Below are 12,786 nucleotides of genomic sequence, written 5' to 3' on the forward strand. Positions count from 1 at the left end.
TGATTCCCTTTCTGTAAAATTTTAATTTAAAGAGACTTCTTGCTTTTCAATTTAAGACCTTTTAAAGACATATCCAAAATTCCATATTCATCAAAAGTCTAAGCCAATGCTGTCCCAGTGGACATGTTCAGTGGTTAATCCCCAATTACACATTACACACTAGAGCAATTTCATTTCCTATCTCTCCTATACTTAGAGATTAAAAAGCTTCAAGTAATTCTCTACCCAATAGGCAAATATTAAATGTGATAGGTCAATTTACACATGCAATAATTTTTTACTGAAAAGCAGTATCAACAAAAAATTTCTTATATCTTTAAGTAGTACACCAACTAGCGTTCTTCAAACCTCTGCCATCTCATGACAAAGTGGTTGTCAGCTGATGGGGGGAACTTGAGACATCTTACTACCTCAGTACATATCAGAACTTTGCTGACATCTGAACATCAAATGAACACAAAGCCTGAAAACAAATCTAACTAGGGTCAAGGATCTCTATTATCATTAGGACTCCTCATCCATAAAACTGTAATTGGAAAAGAGAAGGCATGGCAGGATTTACTTAAGTTTATGGTAAAATCAGCAAGTGAGTGTCAGGTTAGTGTAAGGTGCTGATGATGCTTGGCAACCCATAAGCACACTCTAAGCACTGATGCACTCACACTGATGATTCTGATATTCTAGGAATTCTTCTTGCCATTGAACTTCTGAGTATGAAGTGGTTTTGACTTTCTAATGTGTTAGGCTGTCATTGAATCACCTCGACATATCAAACACTGAAATGAATAATGCATCCCTACGCTTGTTGTCTTCCGAACTGACCAGCAGACAGAAGACAACAGACACGGGATCTCCTTCCCAACATGGTTTATTCAGAAACCTTGAAGTACCACAAGAGCCCCCGAGCTCTAGCTCCTAGCCCTTAAATCTCTGTGCCCTCTCCAATCAGAACCTGCCACGAAGTCATTCTCAATTGGTGCTGAACACATATATCACATGGCCCGATCTTACTTAACAATGAACAAGCAAAATGCATTTGCCACCCAGGCATCCTGAAATGATGAACCAACATGCCAGGGGCGTCTGGGACCCAGCCAGGCACCATCTTGAGTTATGCTTCCCCCACACACTAGTTCTCAAATCCAAGAACAAGTCTCAATTGTTTGCCTATCATTGTGTTTCCTCCTATTAGGTATTCTTTGATAACATCAGTTGTTTTGCTTTAAAGAATGGCAATGTAAGCTTTAGATTAAGATTTAATCAGAACCATTAAAAAGATTTGAGTTAAATCTGAATTCTGGTTCCATCAACCACTAAATCTGGAACTTTGTGCAAATGACTTAATCACCTCCTTCTTAACAGGGAGGAAATAATATAGTGGGAGCATTCAGCATGTAACTTTTGCAATTATTGCTGTAATCAAGTTAATGTAATCCAGCTGCTAAGTACTGTCCTTGTTTTATATTGCATCCAATACAGATTGGGAAGGAAGATGACTCTAGAATGGTAAGGAGTGACATGGGTCAATCTGTCTGGAAGCCATCACATCAGTGCACTGAAGAGTTAAAGCTGGACAACTCTCAGAGCTGCTCATGCTGCAATCAAAGTGCTGGTGATAAAACTGTTGTTCTAGTTTTGCTTTCATCTGATGTCATGAAACCTGAATTTGTTTCAGAAGGATTATTTAACCTATTTGTCGTCTTCAAAAATATAATTTTTAAAACTAGGGTTCAATTCCCCACTTAAATTCAACATTTAATGGAGTTATACCTCAAATAACTGTCAGGAGGCACAAACAACAAACATGTCACTTACTTCCAAAACACACAAGGATACTTATTCAGTTTTGCTTTGTACTTGCGCATGTGAATTTGCACAACACAAGACAATTCAAGGTAAAACAAATACATCCTTGAAAGAACTATGTCTCAGAAATTTTAGTTTGGAGTCTTTTTTTTTTCAGCTGTCAATGTAATGTTGAAATTTATTTTTCCCACAGTGTTCAGATGTTTAGAGAGATTCTACTTCATGGATTTATTTTAAACTAGAATCAGGCGACCCTTCCTATAAGCTTATCTTGAAAATATATTCAAAAATAGTCCATCTACATCACTAGATTCATGAAGGCTTCCTCATATATTTTGTCTGTATTATGGAAAGAAGACAGACACACTTAATTTGGAAACAATAGTTTTCAAACTAGACTCTGACATTTGTCTCCCACATATACAACAATAAAAGAACTTATGATACAAGGCATGTTCTACTGGAACAGAACTTGGAGGCTACTTGGAGGAGATTACACACTTAAGTCATACATCTTATTCTCCATTATCTTATGACTGTGCATAGAAAAAGATTGAAATTGGAGCATGTGAAATACAAAGTTTTTACCAGAGGTCTCAAAATTCAAACTTATTTCTACGAAGTGTGAGCAACTCTACTAGAGAATTCTGATGTCATTAACAGACCATGTGCTAGGAATGGGCACAATATTCCTGCTTCATCAGTCAAAAGCATATCATTTTCTCTTTTGATAACTTAACTGATTTCTAGATTATACACAGACTTTTTCCTGGGATTTTTTTCCAGGAATTTTCTTTTCCAATTCAAAATGCTCATCCAATTCCAAGATTGAAAGTTATGGTGAAATCATGTTAGGTTGCTGATCTGATAAAAGGAAATATGCCTCGGCTTCTATCTCCCAAGAGCTGCTAGAGGCAGACTGTTTCAGTGGGGATTATTTCCTGGAGACATGCTTGCTAATAGAATGATACTACATCCATAATTAATTTTTTCCTTTTTTAAAATTGGGTATTATATTTACATTTCATATTTTCCCCTTACCCCACTTACCCCCACCACCCAGAAACTTCCTATCCCACCCACCTCCTCATGCTTCTATGAGGCTATGCCCCTACCTCCCCCACCATTTCCACCTCCCCACCCTCACATTCCCCCCAACACTCTGTGTTTGTCCTTCATGGGACCAAGAAACTCCTCTCCCACCTATGCCTATGACAAGGCCATCCTCCCCTACATATACAGCTGGAGCCATGGGTCCTTCCCTATGTGCTTCCAGGCTGGTGGTTTAGATCCTGGGGAGGTCTTTTTGGTTGATATTGTTGCTCTCCTCATGGAGTCACAAACCCTTTCTGCCCCTTCAGTCTTCTCTCTAACTTCTCCATTGGGAAACTCTTGATCAGATCAGTGGTTAGCTGTGAGCATCGTCCTATGAGAAAGATATAGGGAACTACAAGGATTAAATGGCTGCTAAAATAGGGAGAATCACTCATCTCCAAGGACCAGCCCACTTTTAGGTTATCCAATCCTACGTGGCTTTTCATAAACCTGTGTATATGAGCAACATTAAGAACTCATCAGCATACATTGATAAATGCATGTGTAACAGTAATTATAGAAGAGATGATGAAGTTCTGAGGGAAGTGGTGAGATATAAAAGAGTAATTTCAGGAGTGAGCAGACGAGGTATCAATGATATAAAAGCAATGCACATGAAATTTTCAAAAAATGTTTTGTTTTGAAAAGAAACTGAACTGGCCAACAAGTAACTCAGCAGGCAAAGGCAATCCTACACACAGCATGGTGATGTGAGTTTGATCCCCAGGGCACATACTTGGAAGAAGAGATCACATTCACAAATATTATTTCATTTTGTTGTTGTTTATTTGTGTTTTGAGACAGAGTCTTACTTACTAAGTAGCTCTAGCTGTCCTGGAAGACACTATGTAGACCAGGCTGGACTCCAACTCATAGAGATTTCCCTGCCTCTGCCTCCCAAGTGTTGGGATTAAAGGCATTTCCCAAATTCCAGGTATTATTTGAATTTTAACTACTGGTGGGTGGTTCATTTGCCATGGTCTACATATGGAGGTCAGAGGAAACCTCTCAGGTGCTTGTTATACTCTTGGGTTCCAGAAATCAAACTGGGGACTTCAGACTTGGTGCAAGTGCCTTCAACTATTGAGTCATACTGGGGTCACTGAATATGAGAGTTCTAAAAGACCTTTTGATGAACTGAGGTTTCTACTGTTTTCTTCATGAAATAGCTTTCACTGTATTTTGTTTGGAATTTCATAGCGTTGGACAGGTTCTTATTGTGTGCATTGGGCTGGGCTGAAACTTGCAGAGATCCTCTTGTCTCTACTTTCTGAGTACTAAAATAAAAGATATGTAGCACATGCTGGGATTGTATGCTTGGATTTGGTGTTACTAAAGTGTGTTTTGTTTTGCTGTTTTGTTTTGTCTTTTTTTGTCTTCTCTTTCCCTTGAGACAGGATCTCACTATAAAGCTCTGGCTGTCCTTTAACTTTCTCTGGAGACCAGGCTAACCATGAACCCAAAGAAATTTGTTCTTACTGTGTAGATCAATCTGGCCTGAAACTCATAGAGATCCATCTGTCTTTGCCTCCTGAATGATTTGATTAAAGGTGTGTACCTCTCTCTACACAGATCCTCCTGCCTTTGCTTCTGAAATTCAAAGGTGCGTATCACATGCTATTATTACACAGATGTGTTATTAAAGCCTTATTGTTTTTTTTATTCTATCTCATAATGCTTTGTTGTTTGTTTTTCCACTTTGTGACAAACTTTTCATTGTGCTAATGATGTTTCTAAACTCTTTGATGGAGAATCATCCCAAACAAACTTCTTGGTAACTACGACTACAGGATCTTGCCACTTCAGTCCTTTTATATCTGCAGCATACTCATGTGGAGTTTTTGTTTGTTTGTTTGTTTGTTTGTTTTGTGCTTGTTTTTTCTTTTGTTATTGTTGTTGTGAAACAAAATCTCTCTATGTAACCAACCTTCAGTTGAGGTTTTAGAAAAGGTTCCTTGAATAAGGAAGGCTGGCATTGAACTCCCCATCCTTCTGGTTCTCTCCAGTTTTCTAGATTTATTCTTGAATTTTAGTGAGGATATTTGTAATTTAATCCCTTTACAGTCTCTTAAATTATATTTCAAAGATTATGGTTTGGTAGTTGTATGAACTAAAATTTTAACTTAAAAACTGCTGGGAAGGCTTCAAGGACACAATTCACAAGCTTCAGCAGTTCCAGGAACCAAGGCTGTAGGAATGTGGTGGCTTCAGCCTTGCCTACTTGACTAGAAAACATTGTCTAAGAGGGATTATATATTGTATGTATGCATGTATGTATGTATGTATGTATGTATGTATGTATGTGGCAAGGTAGCATTTAACAGCCACACATGGAAACTAGAATTAATGTCCTGAGCACAAAAGATCACATTCCAGGCTAGACTTGGCTGCACAAAGAGACCTCATCTCTACATGAAATTAAACAAAATAATTTAGATGAACTGTGGTTATGGCTGAATGGTCGAACACTTGTGTAGTGGGAACAAGTCCCCCCACCCCAACAAGAACATCTTCAACGAAGACATTTAAAATCCTATTTTACCTGATTTACTCTTACAGGGACTAGCTGGAAATATTCTATATAGATTAGACTGACTTGGAATCCTTCCAACTCTTCCTCCAAAAATCTGCAATTATGTACTCCCTCTGGCATGTGTGGTATCTATGCAGAGTTCTAACAGCATAGTGCACTAGGCAAGAATGGAAAAAAAAAAAAAAAAAACCAACACAACACTCCTAATAACAGTCAGGAGCATGGTAAGTAGGCACAATCCTGGACTACAAAATGAGTTCTATTCAGGATTGGAAGAATATCCAACTTCACTGAAGCCTCCTTTTCAGGCAATACCTCAAAATACCATATTTTGAAGTATGAACAAAAACTTAGAAGTATTGATAGATACATTGTCTCAGCTCTTTCTTTCTCTGTACCCCAACTGGACTTGGGAAACTCTCCTCCCTTTAGCCTCTGTACACTTGGCTTCTCCTCTAAAACTCATGTGTGCAGGTGCTCTGTCAGTAGCCATCATAGGACAAACTAATAACCAGCAGATGATCTTCCTGAAATGAGTCTGCTTTGGATTAATAAATAATCCATGAAATATTTGCTCCCATAATCAGGGCCCAGGAGAAAGTCATTTTAAGAAAGATTCCTGCTATTGTTTTGCTTTCCTGTTATTATTAAACATATAATAATCACTTGGTATTAGCTGACCCTTTTTAGCAGATCTCTGCAGAACAACTAAGATGCACTGACTTGCAGTGATGCTATATAGACAAATAGATGACTTCCATTTTATTTCAGCCTTAATTTTAATAATGATCCTATAAGTATTCCTAAAATTATATCAGTATTTATTAAGCTTCTTTATAGTGGGAATGCTATTAGGTACTTTCTGATAGTTAAACCTGCAATGGGAACTCTGTCACAATCTGTCACCAGTTAGTTGCTACAACTACTAAGAGCATATTCCAAAATGTTGTAAATCCATTAACCGAAGGTCATAAAATAAAAACAATGATTTATTACAGGTGCTGGGGCAGAAGATAAAACGTTGATGGGGTGTATTTATTCAAAACTTCACTAATAACCTAGTTATGAATTTTAACTCTCTCCATGAACATGTGTAGTTTTGACAGGTGGTGAATGTTTAGTCAAATAATTTCATATAATGGCTATGCATATAAACATTCATTGTTTTAAACTTCTTATTTGATTTGTGATTTAAATTTATGTGTAAGCTTGTGATAAACTTTTTTAGCATGTGATCATGTATTCTGAAAGATATGTAAGTGCTGAGGAAAAAGAGAAGAGACAGAATGGAGCTGAGGAGAACTTTTTAGTCAGATCTGAACAGACCTTTTTAGAACAGAACTGAGGATAATTTTTTAGTCATGACACAAGAGAACATTTTAGATATAAGTGAACTCAAGAACTTAGAATAAAGTCATAGCATTGGGAGAAAAAACATTTAAGAGTAAGATTATTATTGTGACATCAGAGCAGGAAGAGAGAGCAAGATTAGAAGGAGAATGCAGAGGATAACTTAGAAACTATGAAGTAACATAAACTAAGAAAGCAACATGCAGAATACAGAGGTAAGGAGAAAATAAGAAGGAGGTGTAGAGAGAACAGAAGGAGTAGGGAGGCTTCTCCTTACTGTGGAACAGAATAAGTCTTTCTTAATAACAAGGCAGGCTTAGTCTTATTAAAAGGAACAAAACTTCTGGTTCCTGCAATGTGTGAGAAATAGGAATTCTTAAAACTTAGCCTGAAATTATATCTCCTAAATTTTTCACTAGGTTCCTTCTGATTGAATATCTATCAGGATGAGCACCTACAACCCTCCCAGACTCCTGAAGCTGGCACTGGAAGCACTGCTGAAGAATGATGCCATAGACTTCTCTGATATGGAAAACCTCCCCACTATGCTCTTCCCACCACTCTTCATAGAGGCCTTCACTGGCAGATACACAGAGATACTGAAGACAACAGTGGCAACCTGGCCCTTTCCCTTCCTCCCTGATGGGGCACTGATGAAAATCCCTTATGTGGAGATCTTGCAAGCTGTGCTGGTTGGTATAGATAATTTGCTGACACAGAATAGTCGTCCTGGCAAGCCAGGCCCAAAGACGCTAGGTGAATCATAGGGTTAGTGGTAAGAAAGACACACAGGAGGGCAAAAAGAGTAGGGTCCATGAGGGCAGAGGCTAATGATATCATTGACATGGGGATTTGTGGAAATACTGATCTAAATGACAGTCATAATGGACAGGTCAGAGTACAAGTAGCCCTAAAAGGATGAGCCTTTCCCTGTCTTTCCTAAAGACACTAGATATGGAAAAGACAGAGGTCAAGAGCAACTGAATGAAGGGAAGCAGGGCATGATTCCAGATATATCTCATGCAGAGTCCTTGTCTGGCAGGTGTGAGGTGCTATGTTGGAGCTGACATTAGACAAGTGGGATCCAAGCTGATTACATGTAAAATCCACCCTTTTCCCTTACAGAAGGTGGAAGCTTTGAGTGTTGGACTAGAGAGATGTGCACCAAGATTTCTGGGATTTATGGGCTGGAACAGAGGATGGAGTCCACTCATCAGAGACTGGGAGCAAGAAACAAGTAGCAGACCACATTTCCAGAAAAGCACTGAGGCAGTATTTGGAGGTGGTCACTGATCTGAGCCTCTGGTCCTTTCTGAATGAACACCAAACATGCTTGCTGCAGTGGGCCCAGCAAAGAAAAGACTCTTTGAGAAAAGGCTCTTTGAGGCTATTCTATCTAAAAATGAAGATTTGTCACCTCCCTGTATGGATTATCAGGGAGTTCTTACAGATTTTTCAAGCCAAGCTATATCAATGAATTGGAAGTATGCACAAACCATTTTGTGTTCTTCCTGGATTACTTTGCACTTTACTTTGGAAAGATGTGGAATCTGTGCAAATTGAAACTAACTTGCATCAAATCAAACAGCGACATAATTTCACATACATTGGCAGACAAAAAGAAGAAGGGTAGTGCCACGTTCCTTTCAGTTCTCCAAACTCAACCACCTCCAGCATCTCTACATGAATGATGTCTACTTTTCCAATGACAACATGAAAGATTTATTCAGGTAAAGAATGATGCTGACCTATTTCTGCTATGGCAGAAAACCTTTCTTTTTACTTGAAGCATTGGTGGGCACCTTAAGTGTGCCAGCCACACAGGATGTTACAATGATGGACTCATTACGATGTAATATCAAAGAAGACTGTTTCCTTCTTACCTGAGTTCACTTGCATTAATGACCATTTTTTTTCTAGCATAGTCTGAACTGAGGTAGAAACTATGTGGAAAGACGCTGTGCAAGCATGTCCATTGGGATTCAGATGCACTGAGTGTGCTTTGGATATTCCTCTTTGGTATCCTTGTGAAACCATTGGAAGAAACAGAATAGAGCAGAGGACCCTGAGCTGGGGATGCTCCACACCAGCAGAAGATCCTGGGGCAGTTCTGTACACAGATCCCTGTATAGAGGAACCAGTTTGTTCCTCTCCAAGTCTCTGTCCACCTCTAATATCCCTGGAAGGAAGGATGATTTGAGCACAGGTTGAAACTCAGTAGATGAGAAATGTGTGATGCTGTGGTGGAGGTCATAACTTTCAAGGTGGATCACAGAAATCGGAGATAAAGATTAGTAGAAACATGAATGAACTCTACAAGACAGAGACCAAGATGTTGTCAGAATATTTCTATGTTGGTCTGTGCCCTTTTTCAGCCTTGAGCAGGCCTGAAAGACCTTGATTACCACAACAGACCAAGTGATAGGATCTAGGTGGAGTTACTCGCCTTGGCTGCACAAAATTTAGAAGAAGAACTGCCCCTTTGGCTTGCCTTGAGATATCTCTGGCTGTGACCAAGAATGGATTATTTCACAGGTCTCTGACTTAAACCACAAAGGGTTTTGGTGGGGCCTTTTCGTTTAAATTGGGAGCTGAACATTAAAGTTTCAAGCCTTTGTCCGAGAACTTTGTCTTGGCTTCATCTTTTCTCACTCCCCCCCCCCCCCCGTCCCTGTCCCTTTTCTTTATTTCCAGCCCCCTTTCTGGTGAACTCAATTGATCTGTGGCCACAGGTGGCGACATTGGTCCTTTCTAGGTATGTTGTCTTGGCATAATGGGTAAGTTCTATTTGCTCTGACAGAGTAAGGATGGGGAATTGCAGATATGTAATCTGGGACCATCCCATCTGATAGTAATATGCCTCAGTAAACAATGCTATGAACAGACACCAACATGCTGTAACCAAGTGTGGACATTCAGTATAAACATAGGTTGATTTTGTATATGTCATCTCCTTGGTGTTAGAGTCAATATTACTAGTGTCCTCTAGCACCATGAACCAGACCTAATTTCTTGTTCTTTCTCTAGATTCCTGGGGGCCTCTTTGTTTATTACTCTTTGCTGTTTCTCAGAGTCAGACTTGAAATACTTGTCACAGTGTAACTGGCTTCATCAACTGAAACACCTGCATATCAAAGATGTAGTGTTCTCCAAGTCAAGTTTCACATATCTCCAAATTTTCCTAGAGAAAGTAGCAGACTCTCTGAAGACCCTAGAGTTGGAACGCTGCAGGATGAAGGACTATCATTTCAGTGTACTCCTGCCTGCCCTGAGCCAGTGCTCCGAACTCACCAGGATCAATTTCAATGACAGTGAACTCTCTAGTCCTATACTGAAGGACCTTCTACAATGTACAGCCAATCTCAGCAAGTTGACTGTAGAGCTGTACCCTGCCCCTGAAAGATATAGAAAACTTATGAAAACTATAGAAAGTTTTTATGACCCTTAGATCTGAGCAAAAGACTGCAGGTTCACTAGTTCCAAGAATGCAGAACTAAATATAAGATTTTATTCTTTCACTTCCTGGGGATACATTCTATATTCCGGGAGGGGTACATTATCCCTGAGTCAGAAGACACTTGCTGGATTAACATTCAACAGAGGAAGGGAGGGGCTAATTAACATTCCTCAGACCTCAGGGAAGAGAACCCACCCGGGAAGGCAGGGGGACCCATTCCTGACCACAAAGAAAGATACCAGTCATCTGGGTGGTTCCAGGAACTAGCTGACTTTCCACTGTTTTTATGTTATGTTTCTTTGGTGACCCTTTCACTCCCCTCCCCAGTTTGTGGGTTCCTGTATATAAGACTGCCCCTGACCAGGCTGTCTTGTCAATTTCTCTGCCCCTGCATGGGTTATGAATTGACCATAAGTCAACTGATCCTGAAATGTACCTCTTGCTGTTGAATCAAGAATGGTGTCTTGTGAGTTATTGGGTGGCTGAGAATTCCTGAGGCTTGAGGGAGGTCCTCTCTTTTTTGGGGGGCGGGCTTACACCCCCACTAGAGTGCTATTGTCAACTTGATGGTGTCCTCATGGAGATCATGTCCTCACCAAATATCCTGAGATTCTTGATATTCTCATGGCCAAAAGGCAGCCCAAGGCAATTGCTTTTGCTACAGTCCCCTGCCCTCAGTGTTGGAGGCACTGGGTCTATGACAGGAAGATTAGACTTTGTCAGTGTTGGCAGTACATAGGAGATGGTTACTTCTGGGTTCAGACAAATCGAAGTCATGGGTAGGGGGATTCATCATGGGGTCTCAGAACACATGGCTTTAGATACTGTCCGATGTATTGGAATCAAAACAGCATTCAGAGTATTCAGAAGAGTGGAGATGACATGATATGGAAAACAAAGGAACAATGGAGGTATCTGAAAGATATTTCTGCATTTCTAAATGGGCCAATCAGGACAGGATCACCAGTGGCTTCCCTATGTTATAAATATATGGTCATTTTGTGAACCCAAATGCTCATCTCTGGTGTGCTACTGAGTCACTGACCATAATTTTTTGTTTACCATCAAGGTGTTTGGTGACCTCATGAAGTGTAATCAAGGAAATTATAGTCTAAGAAATGTTGGCATCAAAATGATCTGAAGTCATTAATCACATTCACTTCCCTTCTTGATTTCCTACTCTTTGGCTGTTAGGAGTGCTGTGTGCACAGTTATCAAACTGTTAGGAGTACAGATCTTTTGTTTTATGAATACCATTTTAGAGAATGGCAGATGATTTCACTTCATGATACTCAGATAAAAGGTGCTGTGATCATTTTGAATATGGCTGAAGCAGAAGTTCTTGCCTAGAGAACAGATTGAGCTGGACCCATTAACTATTCTGTTGTGAGCTCTGTGAGAGTGGGCAAACCAGCCATTTTACACACTTCATCACTGTATCAGGTAACAATAAAATTTTAATTACTCTCTATTTGTATTCTTCTTCATTAAAAAACATAGACCTCCCTGTTCTCACATGTTGTGATACATGTTAAATCTATATAATCTACTAATTGTGAAGAATTCTTGAACATCATCCTCTGAACAGAACCATTCCAGGGACAGGATGTGACTGTGAGCACAGGGCATTCCTACACAAGACCCTGATCATGAGGACATTCTAGAAAATGAAATGGAAATTGTTAGAACTTACAGCTCCATCAATGCTTACAGAGATGGTTATCACAGACTAAGGACCTACTATGACCATAGAGAATCTTCTATTGGGGGGAGAACATTTCTTTAATATTCAAGTTACTGTTCATCAAGTGACAAGGCCAAGGAAGGAATTTTTGACATACATCAGGAAGTAGGACCTGAAGCAAAGACTAAGGTTAAATGCTGCTAACTGACTTGTTTATCCTGTATTACTAAACTTGCTTGCCTCTTTATTTTCTTTTCTTTCTCTTCCGCCTCTTCTTTCTTTCTCTTTGTTCTCTTTAGAAATAATTCTCATCTAGTACCTCCTGCCCAGAGTTTCCCCTCTCTCCCTCTGCTGCCCCTCTTAATTCCTCTTCACATCCTTCCCCCCATTCACTCCTCTAGTCCTTTCAGAAAAGGGCAGGCATCCTAGGGATATCAGCAAAAATAGCCTATCAACTGCAATAAGATTAGGTACCTCTGTATTATGGCTGGATGAGTTAGGCCAGTAGGAGAAAAAGACAAAATTGACAAAATATAACACCCCTTCATGATAAAAGTCTTGGAGAGATTATGGATACAAGGGACATAACTAAACATAATAAAAATGGCAATGGCATTAGTCTACATCTAGACTACATCAACTATAATATTATTTTGATAACAAAAAGATTATAACTGCAGGGTAACATGCTATTATTCTCTCCACGCTCAGCATTGTTTCCTGCTCAGGGCATCCACAATTCTATTTGGGAGTTTCAACAATAATATCTTAATAGTTGGTAAAAATCAATCTACTGTATATACCAAGAGCAACTAAAAATTGCTTCTTAAAATAACAATTATGAGACACTCAACTCAAAAT

General features: G+C 39.4%; 1 pseudogene; it reads left to right on the top strand.

The window, feature by feature from the left end:
• The first annotated feature begins 7,230 nt into the window (after positions 1 to 7,230).
• Positions 7,231 to 11,024, top strand: LOC117708691 (PRAME family member 8-like; annotated as a pseudogene).
• The last annotated feature ends 1,762 nt before the right edge of the window (positions 11,025 to 12,786 follow it).

The sequence above is a fragment of the Arvicanthis niloticus genome, chromosome 5 (assembly GCF_011762505.2).
Source record: "Arvicanthis niloticus isolate mArvNil1 chromosome 5, mArvNil1.pat.X, whole genome shotgun sequence".
NCBI lineage: Eukaryota > Metazoa > Chordata > Mammalia > Rodentia > Muridae > Arvicanthis > Arvicanthis niloticus.